General features: G+C 35.3%; 1 long non-coding RNA gene across 3 annotated transcripts in view; it reads left to right on the top strand.

The window, feature by feature from the left end:
- Nucleotides 1–18,393, top strand: part of LOC125697402 (uncharacterized) — a 431,807-nt gene that overhangs the window by 322,908 nt on the left and 90,506 nt on the right. For all 3 annotated transcript variants that reach the window (XR_007378778.1, XR_007378779.1, XR_007378780.1), the window contains one exon: nt 828–892. This is a non-coding gene — a long non-coding RNA (uncharacterized LOC125697402). The remainder of the gene's footprint in view (nt 1–827; nt 893–18,393) is intronic.

The raw sequence follows: 18,393 nt of genomic DNA, 5'->3' as shown, positions 1-18,393 counted from the left end.
GCTGTTATTAGTATCTTATAGTTGTGTGATTACCTGATGTTTAAACAGATAATATTTTCCCTTTAAAGTGGCTGAGAGGAAGCAAAAACGAAAAAAACCTCTGTGGGAGTCAGTGCTGAGACATTTCCAACATGTGCAATGCATGTGCGATTGGACAACTTTGAACTTCTTTGTACTGTACAGTCTTTGAAAATATGACTTATATGTAGTTGTGTAGATAATGCTACAAGAATTTGATATTGAAATAATTCCTTGTGTTTTGTAGAATTCAAAGTTTCAAGGTGTGCTCCTTGAAAATGGATTTTCAGTCTCTTGAATAAGCGATTTTCTTTTTCTTTCTCTCTCTCTCTCTCTTTCTTTCTCTCATTCTTTCTCTCTCTCTCTTTTATTTTCCTGTCAGTGTTACTTTTTTGTTTTTTTTCTTGTTTAATTTTATTGCTGTAGTTTTTGGCTATTACATTCAGTGATAGTCTGAGTTATAATTGTTGATTTATTGGCATCCAAAGATTTTCTAATGTGTGTGAAACTTCTTCCTGTGACAGAAAAGAATATAATGAAAAATGTCCTTTTTTTCCAATCTGAAAATTTAAGAACAGGTATAACTAATTATAGCTATAATGATTTGTTCAAACATGGAATTTCTTATGGCTTCAGTGTTGCAGAAATGCCCATAGTTGATAACTTGGTTTATAGCAGCTTAATGTTGTGTAATTTCTGCTGCTTGGCACTTAGTGATTAACTGTGTTTTGTTTTGTTTTGTTTTGTTTTGTTTTGTTTTGTTTTGTTTTGTTTTGTTTGTTTGTTTTTTCTCCCTATATTCTATTTAGGAATAGAAGAGAAAGAGATGGGATGTATATGGCAAGCCAGACTGGAAGGAGACCAGTAACAAAATGTGAGTAGAAATTTATTCAAGTTTTTTGTTTGATTTTGCTTTATAATATTTATCTATGATAAGGACATGCAATATGTATTTTAAAAAATTGGATTTTTAAAATGCGTAATAGAGAATAATGGAATCATTTGAGTTAGAAGGGACCTTGAAGATCATCTAGACCAATTCCTCTGCAATGAACAGGGAAAAAGTTATTCCCACTACTACTTGAAAGTGATATTTATTTTCAGTTCCACAAATCTAATCTTACGTTCATTGTTTTGCGTGTGAATTGCAGACTAGATTTCAGGAATGAATTCTTTATATATATTAAAGGTATGTGGGGATTAGTTGCAAAAAGAATGGGACTGCAAATCCTTAAACTCCAACGCCTTGAGTTCTATCTCCAGTCTAAATCCAAATGCTGTAGAAGTCATACGTAAGAGATGGTTAAGGAAGTATGGACCTTCCTGTAGTAACCCATAAAAAATTGTGAATGATTAGAGTTCATATGTAGCTCCAGGACTTTCTGTGCTGTAAAGAGAAAAAGCTAATTTATAGGTAATGTATTTTGCTTGTTGCTCTTTTATAATCTTATTTCAAATGTATGTCTGACTATTTTCCTGTCAGTGCCTGCAAAATATGAAAATAAAGACTAGATCTTTTTGTGGTTTTACTAGAAACACAGCCATACGTAAACATATTGTGGTCTCTCACTTTAAGGTATGGCACATTAATTTTCTATGATGCTGGCTTGCTGTGCAGATGGATTTCTCAGCCTACCAGCTGTAGTAAAATAGGGGCTACCACACTGATTAATTTTCTCTTCTAGATTCAGTGGCATAGATATATTGGGAACAAAGTTATCAACGCTTGATACTTCATTAAATGTTTGAAATTATACTGTAGTTCATATTCAGTCTTGCAACTGTAGTAATAATGGCCAGTTAAAAAAAGCAACAACAAAACTTAATATATTTTTACTGTTAAACTTTGTATTACATTATGTATTATTTTATTTTACTTTTCCCTTGAATCATTTGAATTTATCAGTGATCAGAATTCTCTGTCTCACGATGAGGATACATTTTAAAATATCTGTGCAATACTTTTTTCCATCTACTGAGCATGCCCTGATGATAAAGAGCACAGGTTTCAAATTCTGTTTGTTGGTTTTATTTTCCACTTTGTAGGGTCAAGTGATTCTGGTATGAAATGAAAGATTTCTGTTTTGCATTTTCTATTATTTTGCTTAGCAAATATTGCTGGGACATACTTTCTGTGTGTTCATGTTAGCAGACTGTTCCCTGGGCATCTCACGATTTTGCTTATGTGCCAGTATTAGTTAAGTTAGTCTTTTCCTAGGTTCTTTACAGCATAAAGAAGAGTTTCTGCCCCTAAGGGTTTGTTGTTAAAGGGGAGAGGCAACAGAATAGGAAGATTAAGGATCTGTAGATGGATATTAGGATGCTGACAGAATAAGCATTCCAAATAGGGTATTTTCAGAATTGTCCTTACAGCTACACTTCTTTTTTGGATCACTTCTAGTGATGACATAGTGAAGGAAAATTTTCCAAACCACTTTTCATATGTTTTGTGGGAAATTACTTAAAAGAATACGGGATATGTGTTGATATTGCTTTCAAATAATTCTAGAATCCAAACTGAACTTTTCAGATCTTAATAAATAAAATGTGTATGGCAGGAGAGTCTGAAGACAAAGATGGAGATGTGAAGGGAAGCAAAGAAATGAGTGCCATGATCCAATCACTTTGCAGCATAATTCTCTAGAATTTGCTGTCATGTACTCTAAAAGGGAGCTGAAATATTACTTGTATCTACTGAAAAGAAAGAATATTATAAGAATAAAATATGCAATTGTATTGTGAGCAAATATTTCAAGAGTGAGGGATTGAATTAGAATAAGAGCGATATCTACAGCATGACTTTACCTAATTTGGATAAAGACAAGTAATCAGCATAAATCCTGCCAAGGTGGAGAGAAAGAAGGAAGATGAGCCTTTTAGATAGCTGCAAAACACTCATTGTAAGATAATATCCACAGTATTTCTCATTTGCTACCTTACAGAGGTTTTTCTCATTTCACTACAATTCATATTCAAAGGACAAAATGTATATGGTGAGTAAAAGATTGTGTAGGCAACAAGGAGGTCTATTCTTGGTGTAGCATTAATGAATTTCCATGTACATGTGCAATGCCTTATGATATAGGTTTCTTCTGAAAGGGTAGCATTATGCAGCAGCAAAGACTTTCTGCACTCTTCTGCTCATTAATTCTAATTTACTGCACTTAGTTTGTGACTGCATTGTTTCCCTTTTAATACTTTACAAAGGATATTGAAAGCTATATTGAAATATCATAGTTGGATAAGAAGCATTTTCACACTGTAAAATTACAGAGGTAATAGATAACTTTCAAGTTGAAATTACTTAAAATAAATGATGGCTTATTGTTGTTTCTTGTCAGACAGATAGTTTGATGTATATTTTATGACACTTTTTTTCAAGTTAATTTTACTGCACTATCTTGATTTTTCGACTGCAATATGAAACTTGTCTGAATTCTGCTTCTGCTCACAGTTTCCATTCTGAAACTGTTGAACTAACGTATACTTTAAAAACCAACATTTTTCACCAGTTTTTATATCTTGTGGAGTGATGGAATAATTCTGGTACTCCCACTTCAAGACACTCTATTGTCCCAAAGGGACAATTCCTAAAGAAAATGGGTGATCAACAGTTAAAACTCAAACCATCTCTCATCTGGCAATGTTGTTGCAAATGAGGGATTCATTGTCTGTGTGATTGTCATGATGACATCACAACCAACGTCTGCAATAGTACCCAAGCTAAGAAAGCTACCACTTGCATCAACATGATATATCATCTGATTGGAATGATCTTTACTATTGTAAAGCACTGAGCTTGATGGGCCCAAACTTCATTATTCCTAATCATTTGGCTGTGTAACTTTTACATTCACCACTTGTGATTATTTAGAAAAAGCAAAGTGCCAAATCCTCCTAGCTTTGTTAAACTTGCATCAAAAGGATTCTCTTGTGCCTGAGATTGCAGTGGTGTTTACTTTCTAGAAGCAGAAGATATGTGGGTTTGGTCTCTGTGAGAACTGACTCTTTTCTCTGCTTTCTTCCTCTATTGATTAACAAGTTTCTCAGAACTCAGTTGCAGCAGTTTGGCAGAGTGAGCAGTTGTGCTGGGTTGTGATGCAGCGCAGAGCATAAGCTAAGGAAACCATTAATGCAAGCCATGGTGAGGTGGGATTTGAGATTAAAAGTTACTTCAGTTTTCTAATCACTAGGAGGATACTTGCAGAAGGTCTGCTTCCCATGGCAAGCGGTAACTCCAAGGACTATAAATAAGAATGTGTTTGATCTGACTGAGAATTGAATTTTTGCCTTTCTAATACAGCATGCGAAGCATATTAATACACTAAAGATGGTGACTGCGATTCCCCTAGCATGTATATTTTCAGCTGCTGCTTAACACAGTGCATGCTATGCCAGGATGACTGGTTGGAGACTGCTTGACTGGCGAAATACCTTGCCTGTGATATGTCTTAATCTAGCAATTTCATCCCCAAAGTGAAAAGAAAATTTACTTTGAGGAGCTAAAAATAAAATCCACATCTTTTCCATTCTTTGACTAATATAATCATCATGCTTTGCATTCACGAGTCCTTCTTTGAAAGGCCTCAATAATTTTTTTTGTTTCATACCTATCAAATTCAGAACATGATTTATGTAATCTACTGAAGTTCTTTCTGCTTGTTTTAAAATCCTCCTCCTATCCCAGTTGACCTGATTAAAATATGTAATAACTCACATTTTGTGGTTAACCTGGACAGAATTATAATAATGTCAGTCTATTAAAGTAAAAGGCTATGTTTTTGTTACCTAAAGGTCACTGAAGTTTTCCCAGTGACATCTGTGTTACTGTAATGTATTTTCAATCTTCAGATTTACATGTGAACAGAGACTGGCACATTGTGCATTGAAATTTATTATGAATATTGAGGAAAGAGTATTAGAAAATAATTCGGGTTTAACATCTTTATAATACGCTAACTCACTATCATAGCTTTCTGCAACTTGGCTGCTTTTTCCCCTCAGTCGTAATCATACCACTCCTCTTTTCAGCCAAAATGGTAGTAACCTTAGGCACTTATGCTAAAATAACTTGTCAGATTCTCATAGTTTTGTTTTTAATGTCTTAAACAAATTAAATGCTTGAAAAAGGCATCAGTCAAAAGAGCTGAATCCCTCTGTTTATTGGTAGGCTATTTTCAGAAGAAACAGCAGCTGAGCTCCCATACAGCCCAGAAGCTCAGCATGGGCCTGTCTAAGCCTGTATGCTGTAATGGGAGTGTCATGCAGCCCCTTCAGGACCTACCCATGGCTGCCTTCCTAATGGGAGCTCAACTTCTTTGTGAGGGAAGGAAGAGGGAAGAGACGGAAAGCTGCTAGGGGTGAAGCTGTGATAGCTGATAGCCCACTCTGAAGGGTTTAATAGGAACAGTAGTTCCTTCTTGGCTCACGCTCCACCTTACCATGCAATGCCAGAACAGGTGAAATGCTGGAAGCTTCAGGGTGGCTCTCCCATTCCAATCAAAGGCACCATCTCCAGGACCTTTGCAACAGAGAATCCTGTGGCTGTCCAGACAGCAACTGACCATCCAGTTTAGCATTTTGATTCCCCAAGTGAGTGCTACCATGTGTCAAGGGCTTGATAATTTATTTATTTTAACAGTCTCTCGGTGGACATTTATTCAGTAATATGATATATTCACTTAAGAAGACACCAACCCACTATGGAACTGCAATTCCAAAGATACATCAGGGGGAAAAGCCCAGGGCTTCTATCTGCAAGTATGCAGTACCCTGGAGGAGCTGTCTAATTTATTAGTCTTCATTTCCCAACTGAAGTAAAATAGGGCCAGACATGTTTTATTCAATAAAAAGTTCTCGTGAAGTGTGCTGCATCTCCTCTCCACAGCCAGGTGTGACTGGAAAAATTTGTTTTGTGACAAAGAGCAAAGGATGACTTTCATATAATAAGAAGCAGTTGATCTGCAGTTTTAAGCAAAAAGTCTCTTGACAGATAACTGACCATTATCCCTCCTTGTTCTCTTTCATTGTTATTAACATCTTGGACATGCTTCTTGTAATATCTCTCCATAAATAATTCTAGGCTCAGAAGTTTGTTTCTTTTATAAATTAAGCTATCCAAAAGCGATAGCTCATTTCTCTGTAGCTAGGATCCGTCCCTTCTAGGGGCAATTTATCTTTGCAGCTGCTAACCTTTAGGAATTATTTCTTTCTGAACGTTATATTAATCATTTTTGTCAATTTCCCTTTCAGTCTTCTCACAATCTTCTGCTCACCAAGCTTTCCAAATATTTATTTTAAAGGAGGAAAGGTGATCTTTCAAGTGTGTAAATTTGATTGTGTAAACATCAGTTGGCAATGATTGCACACTGAAAACTTAAATTTGACTTGTAGAGAAGGGGCTGGTTGTTTTATGAATTCAAACTGTATGACAAAATATAGATACATAATTACTTTGAACTGTACTCTGGGGTAGACAGGTGCAATAAATGATAGTAAACGTGCAGCAAGATGGCAAGAAGTAGACCTGTTATTTCTGAGTTTTGCTGTGGCTAGAAAAGAAGAAGTTAGCTTGTCAAGAATGTCTCTCCAGGCCTCCATTATGCTAACTGCTAAGCCTCAGTGCCAGTGAGTAGGGTAAAAGAAACTTACATTCCAGAAGCATCCGTTCTTATCTACTGTTCAAAGTATAACTGTGGTTCCTTAGTTAACAGTGAGATGAAGGGACTTTATGAAGACAGATTAATGTATCTGCCACCTTCTACCTTGCCAAAGTTTCACAGGCAACAAACTATACAGAGATGAGAAACTTGTGGTAAGGATGTGATTATATAGACTGCAAAGCTGACTGTCTGGGTGAGGAGGCATGGCATACTGAAATACCATTTAAGATTGATGTTTAGGATCCATTTTATACCCCATAGTTAAGATGTGCCTTAGAGAATTTAATGCTGCTATTGTGACATCAGTGACATAACTCACATCAATGGAACATTTGTGGTTTGTGTGCTGGTGGAAGTTATTTAGTCCAATAATTTTAAACATTATTGAGCTAGGTGCTGGTGGCTGTTTCTTTTTAAATATTGATTAAGAAATTTAATCAAATGGATTTTTTATGCCTTCAAGCAGTCTAAATGTTTCACATACAGCACCTCTAACAGGCTATCTCAACAAATGGGGTCTCTGTTGTGTTAGAGCTGGAAAAGGAAATTTTTGTTTTCATTCTTATGTGCATTGCTATAAAGAAAAGAGCTCATGGAAGTTCACACAAGTGAGAATATTGTTTCATTCAATTTTATTCACCTGATATTGATGATTGATGAAAGGCAGAGAACGGGGAAGAAGGTAAAACTAGAATTCTGAGATTTAAAGATGACATGAACTTAATCTCCCACTCCATTCCATCAAAACGTAACCAAAAATTTATCAGCAATGATGGAGTCTATCCAATTATAAGAAGTTTTACAACCTTTCTCAGCTGTATATTCTGTGATTTACCCTTCATACTTTAAGAAGGCTTTTCCTAATGTCTGTCTTTTATCTTTCTTGATGCAATTTAAACCTCATTGCTTATTTTTCTTATCAGTGGTAGAGATCTCATTACTCCATTCTATTTTGTTGTAGGAATATTTGTTACTCAGTGTCCCTTCATTCTTCTCTGAACTTAAAGGATGATACCTGGTCATGCTTCTCTGCCTTCTCACTCTATTATAGAACATCTGTTCCATGATTACACAAGCTATTACTTCTGTGCATCCCAAAATCACAGTGATTTTTATTCCTCATCAGTAGCATCAGTTGATTGATTTTAGGTTTATTGTATAGTCCTCATTAGTTATATTGTCTTATTTCTTCTTCTTTTTTTTCTTTTTTTTTTCTTGTGATGACTTGGCAGCTGTATGACAGATAATTTCTTAACTGTTTTATTTATGGCCAGAACCGTTGATTTTAGTCACTGCTGTGTATTCCAGCTTTTTAATCTAATGCTGGAAACTGCTCTCCTAAAATGACATCTTACAACTTGTAGTCTGAGATTTGATATTTTAATTATATCCTGCTAAAACTGCGTAGTACTGAGAAGCTCCTTCCTTCAGCCACAAGATGTTCAATAGATGAATACTGCAGTACTCCAGATTAAAATGACCTTGAATTCTTCATTTATTCATTTTGAGTCCTAGTCTTGTCATGAAAATTTTCAAGTATGTCCAATTTTCTTACCTTTTTCCAAAATATTATTTTCTTTTATAAATATTTTCTGTGATTCATGGGTATTTTCTTCATGGAGAACAAACCTCTCATGTTTCCTAAAACCATTGGATATTAAAGCTCTTTTACTGTAATCTAACAGTGTTTCACTTCCTGTTATTAAAGCATTAAGATTAGTTCCATTTTGCAATCAGACTATCAGCTTTTCTCTAGGAGTCCCTGTGCAGGTAAGGAGGCATCTCTTTTTGCCAGTTGGCTGATGACAGAATAGACTGCAGATCAGCATCTGAAAACAGCTCTTCATTTTTCTTTTGTCATGCTAATTGAGTGGTTTCTAGCTCCCTAGAAAGTGTAATGTAGAAAATGCCACTGCTTTTAAATGAATCCACTTTGAATTAGTATTATATTGCAGCATCTGTTTAATCGGAACATTATTTGTGTACTGGTTTTGGAGAAAGTGAAAGCACTGTTTTTGTCTGATTATGCTTTCCCTCTTCCCTGACTGAATAGTAATTTCAGAAGAGATATTGGCATCCTTAAGCCAGTTTGTAGATCCAGACATTACCTCCTGTCTGAAAGGTTAATGGCAAAGAAGTGTTTTTAATTCTCGTGTTTAAGATATTTAGTTATCTGCCTCTCAGACATTTATGTATTTTGACACTTAATTACTTATTAACTCTAGACTTGCAAATTTTCTGTATAGACACTTTAAACTAGATATGCTTATACTGAAACTATGTTAGCTGGTATGTCTTAGTAGTGCATATATTCCAAATTTATGTTTTATGCATCACATATATCATTTTGCTTATGATGCAAAACACATGGATGTGTTTCCAGGGTTTCATGTACAGTAAATGAATGTAAAACAAGCTCCTTGCACAAAAGTGATACAAAGTAATCAGCACCAGGAAGGGTAAGAAGCTAAATGATACTTGGAAGACTGTAATTAATATTAATTGTTTGCTTGCTAGAACAAGTGATTAAGCAATTCCAGCTCTTTTGCTTGATATGCAATTCCAGTTGAATGACAACACTGTATGATAAACACACAGTTATAAAATCCACTGGTTGGATTTTAAATATCCTGTGTAGCAGGAGAGGCAGGACTTGACAGAGTCTGCAAGTTAAAGAATTTCAGGAGCTTTTTTAGAACCTGCTGGTCGTCTGTTTCCAGTGATAGTAAAAAAGGAGATTTTTTTTTTTTTATATTGCTTTGTTTGTTTGTGAACTAGCTCAGAAAAGTGGAAAACAGTCCTCTCCTATTCAGTTAGCCAACATGTTTTCCCCTGAAACTTGGAAAATTGACTCATAAAGCTCCCAGCAAATACGACTGGATTTTTAACTACCGGGAGCTATATGTCACTTTCTGTGAAGGTTAAAGTACTAATTCTCTTTAAAATACTATTCCTTGATTTTTGCTACTAGCTCCCTCAAGTGCCTGCAGTTCAGTTACTTTTCTCCTCTCTACCTTCTCTCAAACTTTATAACAGACACCAAAGAAAAAGCACAGGAAAAAGATTTCTGCTTTGCTGCTTTTTGTTTTTTTCTTTTTTTTTTCTTTTTTAAGTTCTTCCTTTGAATCTTTCTGAATATTTTCTATTTAAAAACTGTCTTTCTTATTTGGATGAAAAGCTTAATGCAGGTTAGCAGTGTGCCCTTGCAGCCCATAAGGCCAACTGCGTCCTGGGTTGCATCAACAAGGTGGTGGCAGCAAGGCGAGGACTGAGATTGTTGTCCTTCTCTGCTCTCCCCTCCTGAGTCCCTGACTGGAATACTGCATCCAGGCCTGGGATCCCAGCACAAGACAGATATGGAACTGTTGATCTTTAAGGTCCCTTCCAACCCATGGAAGGTTCTATGATTTGCAGTCTAACATTGATATATTCGGGCATCTTTGTGCTAGTTACAAGGAGAAAGACTGCTGAAATCTGCCTCAGACTGGCTCATTAAGGAGTCCATCATAAATCACCTTATGTATTGAACTGTACAACTGTTCAAGGTATTCCAAGCAAATGCACTGTCTGATCATAAATTTCTGTTTCCGGGTTATAGACTTGTTTTTTAAAAATATGTACGAAGTGGGACTACATGAAAATGAGCAACAGTTTGTATATCAACTTAAAGGCACGTGAAATATTTCTTGTATGGTGATTGGACACCTTAGTTGGCCTTGTGCCGAGAGTTTTGTTGTTGTTGTTGTTGTTGTTGTTGTTGTTGTTGTTGTTGTTGTTGTTGTTGTTGTTTTGAGGGTGGTGGGGAGAGCTGACCATTGTGGTATGGGCATGCTAAAGGAATAACTAATTTTCCTGCTGCAGTACAAAATAAAACAAATAGAAAGGAGACAAAAAGGAAAGAATAAGCAGAGGGATTCTGACTTTTGTGATTAAAGCTAGAGCTCTGATGCCAGCTCTGTCCTTTGAATAACATTTTCAGGCCAATCTATGGGGAATGAAAAGGTTGATTTTTAACACTGAAGCCTCAAGCTGTCCTAGTGATACAATGACTCTTTTCATTTTGAAATAGAAAAAAAGGCTTATAAAATAATAACCTGGCAATCACTGATGAGTTGTTTCCTGGTTTTTATTTCATTCCTACCATTTGTTTATCACAGGGCTGATCAGCGTGTGTTTCTCTGTAGTTTCTAGAAAATACAAGTACTCATCTGTATATCCTCTCCCTTCACCTTTTACACATTTTGAATTTATTATTCTACATACAAATTTCAAAAGTAAGTGCGAACCTCTGCTTAGCTGCCTGTGAAAGCACTGAGTTGAATTTGTTTGCCTTCATAATCAGTCTTTATTTAAACTTCTCGTCTTGGCTGAAAGTGTTGGAACATCTGTGCCACATGCTGTTATTCCTAAAAAGAGATGTCCAGACCGTCTGCAGTGAAATGGGAAGATTCTCTAGCACTTGCCTGGGTTTTTCTGGTCATAGCAATAAAAAATGAAAAGAAGTAGCTTTTTTGCTTAATGTGGTACATTACTACATTTTAGTAGCTTGCTCTGTTTGTAATGTCAGGGTCCAGTGTGATTCCCAAACAGAGCAGGTGGTTTTTCAAAGGCAGTTACGTGTTTCATCCACTAATGAAAAGATGGTTGATGGCGAATGCAGGGTCTGAATCTTTGCTTTGGTTACTTGCGTTTCAGGGGGTTATAGTATTCAAATAAGTTGCTGGCTTAAATGTAGTGATCTGTTGATAGATTTAAAAAAAAAAAAAAAAACAAACCAACTTCATGAATTTAAACTTTTAAGGTAGTAAGAATGCATTATATCACCTAATTGGAACAACTTGTGTTCCTTTTTTTCCTTATATAAGTCTACCTGGTATATGTAGCTTGCATCAACAGATGAAAGTCAATGATGGTTGAATTCTAATTAAGAATATCTGGCTGCCTCACCAGGGAATAGAATGAGTATTCAAGTTCTGCATGCATTTTATAATTTCAGTAATTTCCATTTTCATATTTCCTTCATATAACTCAGTTCCCTCAGTTCCTTCTTTGCTTATTCCATTTGTGTCAGTCTTCCTCCTTTTATTTGTTTTTAATTGTGGCTATTGAAAGTATTCAAACTGTAGTTTTGTCATCTTATTCTTGGCCTTGAACATGAGCATTGGAGATATTTATTGCTGGTGGAAGTATTAAGAACTTCAGAGAGACAAAAGAATGACCTTTTTTCCATTGCAGTACAGGACCTGAAAGGATAAGAAAATCCCAATCTTTCTACTCTGAAAGCATTCAGTCAGTTGTTATGAGCTGTTATGAACTTTGGTTAATGAACAAAATGTATGCATTGAATATAGTTTAGCTTCAGGAATGAAAGGAATGGAAGAAAAAATACTGGACTCAGTTTTTCTATTCTTTTATTTAGTTTTTTTTATTTTTTGTTGCTATATATGTACTTGTAACTGCTGTAATTAGGAACATAACTATGGGTGGATAGTCCTCCTTAAAAAAAAAAAATTAATATTGTTGGCCTATAAAAGCAGGAATTATTGATAAGAATAAAGACATCTACATTGTATGGCAGACCTCTGCTCTTAGGAAGAGTTTTTATTAATCCATCGACTTTGAATAAGAGAAACAAATGCCAAATAGTATTTTTGGTTCTTTTGAAGAGGGGCTGATTGAATTAAAAAACACATAGCAAGTAGCTTTTTTGCATGCTTTCATAATTCTCTGCAACTGCAAAGCAAAGACAAGAGGTAAGAGCAACCTGGAAGGTAACACACTAATTACAGAGTGTTTCCAATATTTCTTTCTATTTCTGTATCTTTTGAATATTTTTATTTACACTTAATTCAGTTCATTTATAAAATAAATGAACTTAAATTTCAGTTATCACAAATACTGTATGTCTGATTAATCATAGGTCCTTTTGCTCTCAAACTTTCTTAGGAATGAAGTTAAGTCTAGTTTTATAGCTTGCCAGTAAATTTTTAGAGAACACTTAAAATTTAAGAGGACTCCTGGTAAAGAATATCAGTCTTTTCAATACTGTTATCAATTCTACTTGACAACTGCTGGAGCAATATGAGCAGATAATTCTGGCTTAAGAAAATTCTTCGTTGGGGATTTTTATTTGTTCAATATACTTACTGCTTTTGGACAAAAATAACATGAGTAGAGTTTAATTTATCTATCCAGACTAAGACAGACTGGATTTGATACGTCCATTTATTTTATTATTTATAATGCTTTCTTTTGTTTTTTTGCCAAGGCCTAAGATTAACTGACCATCTGTCTATTTTAGTACAAAGCAGTATCTGCTTCTCATTATTGGCAGTTAATTTTGTGGCAGAAGTTCAGAGAATATGTTCTCTTGTTCCAATGTATTCAGTGACATTCACAGAAATCTAACGAATCCAATCAGTATTAAAGGATACTTAGCAGAAGAAAAATGTCATGAAAAATACTCATATTTGCCACATTTTTAAAATTGTCAGTAGTGTCCTTCTACGTCATGTGCCTTAGCCAGATTTATTCTGATTAGATCAAAATATATGTGATGTTTCCAGCAGAGAGGTGTAGAATGATTGGGCATGATACTAGACTGTATATGGCAGTGAGTGATCTTGTGCCTGTTCAGTACACTAATAATATGAAAAGATTCTACTCCCATGTGTTAAGCACTGTAGACTTGCATCCGTTTTATATTAAGTCATAAATATGCCAGGGAAATGCCAGAACTGTGTGCTCAGAGGCAAAAGGATAACTGGAGATAATCAACTGTTCTCTATTTAATTTCACCAAACTGACAAATTATTTAAATTCTTCTTTTTTTCAGCAAGGTTTTGGAACTGTTTATCAGTGGAAGAACACATCCATTCTGACAGAACACCCCATTTGCATTTTTCTACTATAGTATTTTGTGACATTTTTTTAGATCTTCTTTCTCATTTCTTGTTTCAAATTTGTTGGCAAACTTAGCTGTGCTGTCCCTGTCCTATCAGGGCAATTTTTGTACAAATTCTTATTCTGTTGAAATTAGTTTTTATTTTTAATTACGTTCTTCACAAAGCTACTACCAATAGTTGATCCTTCTTCTGCCCTTTATATGTTGGCACTACCACTTTCTGGTCATCAGTTTGGAGTTTCAAATGAACTCAAGAGTTGGTGTATAAAAACTCCTCTTCATCTTACCTGACACATATTTCTGTGATGTGCAGTTCTCCTTCAGAGAGGAAGGGCTGCCTCTGCTGTTCCTCTGTGTTAGGATCACCACGTAGCGAGATGCCAACCACAGTGATTGGTGGCACTTATTTTTATTAAGCAGCATCTTCAGAGCATTTGAAAATATGTTGTGCTGCAGATGATGGTGTACATTTAAGAATACCTGAGCTAACTTTAAATGTAGTAACACAACACTAAAAGAACGAATATAGCTCCACTTAACGTAATTTTCTTTGGAGAAGGCACTTGCCGAACAGGATGGTATAATTTCTGCTGCTAATTGAGTTGTTCATTCTGCTAATGTACAGGGATATTCTTTCAAGTTGTGCTTGTGTTAGTTGTGTGGTAGCTTGCTTCTCTAGGGTGTAAACTAGTTAGCACTAATACCCAAAGCTGTCATGGCTAGAATACTTTCTGCAAACTCATGCTCAACCATACAGAGCTTGGGTGGATGCTTTAAATTTACAGAGCAGCAGATGGATCATAATACAGCAAGTCTGGAGAAAAGATTTCTCCTTGAGACAACAGGATAAGTACTGTGCATTGATAGAGAATCATTATATGATAGATTTGTGCTTTCCTTGTTTTCATATTAGGATTTTATTGTTTTCCTGTGGGGAAACAAACGCTTAGATTACCTTTCTCTACACAATTTGAACAATTCCCTGGGCCTTTCTAAGCATGGTGCAGAAAAATGCCATGTAAGATACACAACACCATTCTGAAGTAGCTGTGTTACATTTTGGATGCATCTCTATGTATGCAGTATAGATGTAAGGGCTTTGCTCAAGGTTTTCTACTGTGTTTCTCTGTTATATTGTATGCACAGACCAGTGGCTTGATTGAGGATTATTCTTTCTTATTGTACACAAAAGCTCATTTTATACAGCTGATTGACATCATAAAAGATAGGTTGCTGAATTAAAGTTGAGTCCTAGCTTGATTGTTTAATTAAGAGTACAAATAAGAAATCAAAGCATATAATCAGAAAAGCAAATATACTCTAGAAATTAAATAAAAAGATTTATAAGCCCCTGATAGAAAAACAGCTGCTCTGTTTCCATTTAGAAAGCTGCTTTAAATGCAAGAGAAGATAATTTTATTATCAGGAAATATTACCATAGACAAGAAATGATATTTTAATATATATCCTAGTTCAGATTTTCTTTTCCATAGCTGCCTTCTTGCCTCACTGAAAAAGAATGATGTTGTATGTCTAGAGAACAATAATTATCTTGTTTCATATCCTTTCCCAGTTAAAACATTGTAGAATTAGCTTGCACAACAGAGAGAGAGAAAAAGAGAGAATGTGAAGGAAGAGATGTTGGAAAGTCACAAATTAGTGAATATTTTTATTTTTGTTGCTTAGTTTTTAATCCAAATCTACAGTGTCAAAAATATGCTGATTGATAGATACTTAAATCTGGTTGCAGGAGGTATTTATTTCCAAAGTATTTAAAAAAATAAATAATCTGTAATCAAAATAAATTATTTAGCGATAATTGTAATAAAAAAGGAGCTAGGTGTACAGGACAGTAATCTCATTTTTGTTGTAACTTCTAGTTTTATTCCAGCAGAAGGATAAACTCCTCTCTGCTTTATTGATTATCTTTTTGAGGACTGACTTTTAATTTGAATTCAGATTATTTTGACTTGAGTGGATATTTGCTATGTTTAAATTTTAGACTTAAGCTTTCGTATATTCCTGACAGTATATGGTCGTATTGCCCCTCTCCCTCCACTATCAAGTTGATCTTTCCATAGGTACTGCAAAATAAGTTGGGGATTTTTTCTCTCTTCACTGGCTTTATAACAATGCTTTTCAGGTGTCCTTAGACTGTAAGTTTCCAACGTTTCACATATGCTACACTGCAAGCAGTGCCTTGGAAGTTAATTGATTTTCACAAATTTACTCAGCAAACACTGAAACCCTGTTTACTGGATTTAAATTCAATATGAACATGTTAAAATATAAAACTGCATTTTAACTCCTAATGGTTCTGTTATGCATGTTGTAGGCTTTCTCAATTAGGACACATCCAATTATATGTATTTAAAGATAAAAATCACCCTCAAAGGCACTGGGTGTAGAAACAGATTAAAAACTAATTAAATGTAGGTCTCTGGAGATCTAAATTGCTTTCCTCTCCCCCTTAAATTAGATATATGTCTAAATAAGAAGGAGATGTGAAGGTTAGTGATAACCTGAGGGTTGTTGTTTTTATTTACTCTCAAATTGCCCAGCATTCTCTAGCCTTTTTCATCATACGAAATGTTAACTTCTTTTTGGCCTTTCAGAAACTGGAATGCTGCTACCCGTACTCCCTACACTTTTATTCTTGTGTTAAATAACACACATTCCTAACAGCTATTATGACTTCATGTGCTCTCAACATTTAATTTTTCCTAAAGTTAAATGACATTTACTTCCTAACCCTTTCCTAAGTAAGGTGTGAATGCTATAATTGAGATTTTCAAGAGAAATTGTAAGCCAAATCATGATACAGCCACAGTAACACTGTCAGTGAGCAAAAGGAAAACATCAGAACTGTCAGAAAAATTAATTTCATTTTCCCAGATGCAGTTATGGATATCTGCTTGGGAGTAAGTAGAATCTGAATTGATTGAATGACTTTGCAGAGCAACCTTCATTACTGTGGCAACTAGTTTAAAATTAAATTGGTCTAAAATTAAATTTATAATATGTAATGGGCCAGGTCATGTGAGATTTTAAGTCAGCAGGAACTGGGCATTCAGTATTACCCAGAGCCTGAGCTCAGTCTGTGTAAGTGGAAGATGGCATTCATTTACTAAGGACCACCATTGTTGTCTGTACCTTGAGGATACGAATCTGTACAGTCAGAATTTAAAAGACTGAAATATTTTAAAATGATGTTAAAAAGTGAGTCTCTTGCAATGAAGCATGGTGAATGACATCAAAGAAAGACCTTGTTCAGCTGAAAGTGTCAAAACCTGAAAGTACTTCTAAGATACAGTGTTCCCGTGTGTTGGATACGGGCTGAAGGGAGTTTGGAGAGGGATACAGGCAGATGGGATTCTGTGGAATTACGCAGGAAGTGGCTTGCTCAAAGCTTGCATTGAGTTCTGAGTCGTTTGAGTACTGTCATGTCTATGTCCATGAAAAATAAATAGTGAGTCAAGGAATCACAATCGGTATGTGTACAGAATGCAAGTTGTCATTTTAAAGTCAGTGTACTTATTAGTTTAAAATAGTCTGTGCACCTGAATTCTACTGGGAAACTTTTTTTTTTAAAAAAAAAGATGGCATAAACAGGTTCCTTACATTACGGACAATATCTGAAGCCTGACTTTGATCCTCAGATGTCTGATCAAATTTTAATTAGTACCATAAGAATGTCAGTACTTTCAAAACTCTGTAGCTCAGTCCCTAATTTAAGATCTTGATAAGAGATCTAAAAATTAGAGGAAATCCTCAAAGGGACAGTGTCTTTGGAAAGATTGGCATTTGATTGAAATCCCAGAGGGATAAAAATTGTGTAAGGATATATTTATCCCCAACTGCTATTGCCTTTAGTGACAGCAATGGAATCCTGCTTGGCAGTGGAATCCCAGCTTCTGATAGCCATTTAAATGTATCTTGGGGTTAATATATTGATATGACATTTTAATTGCATTTCTGTACAAGATATCTCATAAATGGTTGTTTTGTTACAGTGTATATTCTTATGTGAGTTCCTTCATTTAAACTCTTTGTAGCTCTAACACTTTTTACTGTTCAGGTGCTTGTGAGACACAGTAATTCTGCTTGCAGTTTGGAACCATTCTGGTGTGGAGGGAACAGTGATAGATCAGCACCTGGTACTGATGCTGAGGAAAGCAGTGGGTATCCAAACTAATACAGCTTTGGAGCTGGAAACACAGCAGTGGATCTGCTTTGGAAGGAATACTCTGGTGAGAAGTGTCTGCTGACACATTATGGTATACAGCAAGGTAATGGTAGACAGGCAGTGTCTGCATGAGAGGGTTAGAATGGAGCAGAACTGACATTTCCTTGAAGACTGAATGTTTCAGTGATCAGTTCTTGTCTTCTCTTATCTGTATCCATTCAATTACTCCAGAAGCTTTGCAAATTCTAGTAGTGCACATAATCTATGAATACCAACAGCAGAGGACAAAATGAATACAAAAAAATTTCCCCTTTATGTAGGGGGGAATTCTTTCTGCAGGTTCCGTGGATGATCTTAAAGTGCAAATCTTTGTTCTTCATGTGGTTAGTTATGATTCCTATTGTTTCTATAAACGTAGTTTTAAATCTTTTATGTAATATTTTAAGAGAATCTGGTTGAACAGAAACCATAACACCATAAATTTAGCATAACAGCCTCAGGAGCAAATGCTAAATGATTATTAGTAATGGGTTTTATAATAAATTTATTGAGCTCTTTATGCATGCCTTCACTCTTTTTCAGTGCTAATGTTATAATACACTTAAGGCATTCAAGGCCAGGCT

The sequence above is a fragment of the Lagopus muta genome, chromosome 9 (genome assembly GCF_023343835.1).
Source record: "Lagopus muta isolate bLagMut1 chromosome 9, bLagMut1 primary, whole genome shotgun sequence".
Taxonomy (NCBI): Eukaryota; Metazoa; Chordata; class Aves; order Galliformes; family Phasianidae; genus Lagopus; species Lagopus muta.
This window is presented reverse-complemented; position numbering and strand designations above follow the sequence as displayed.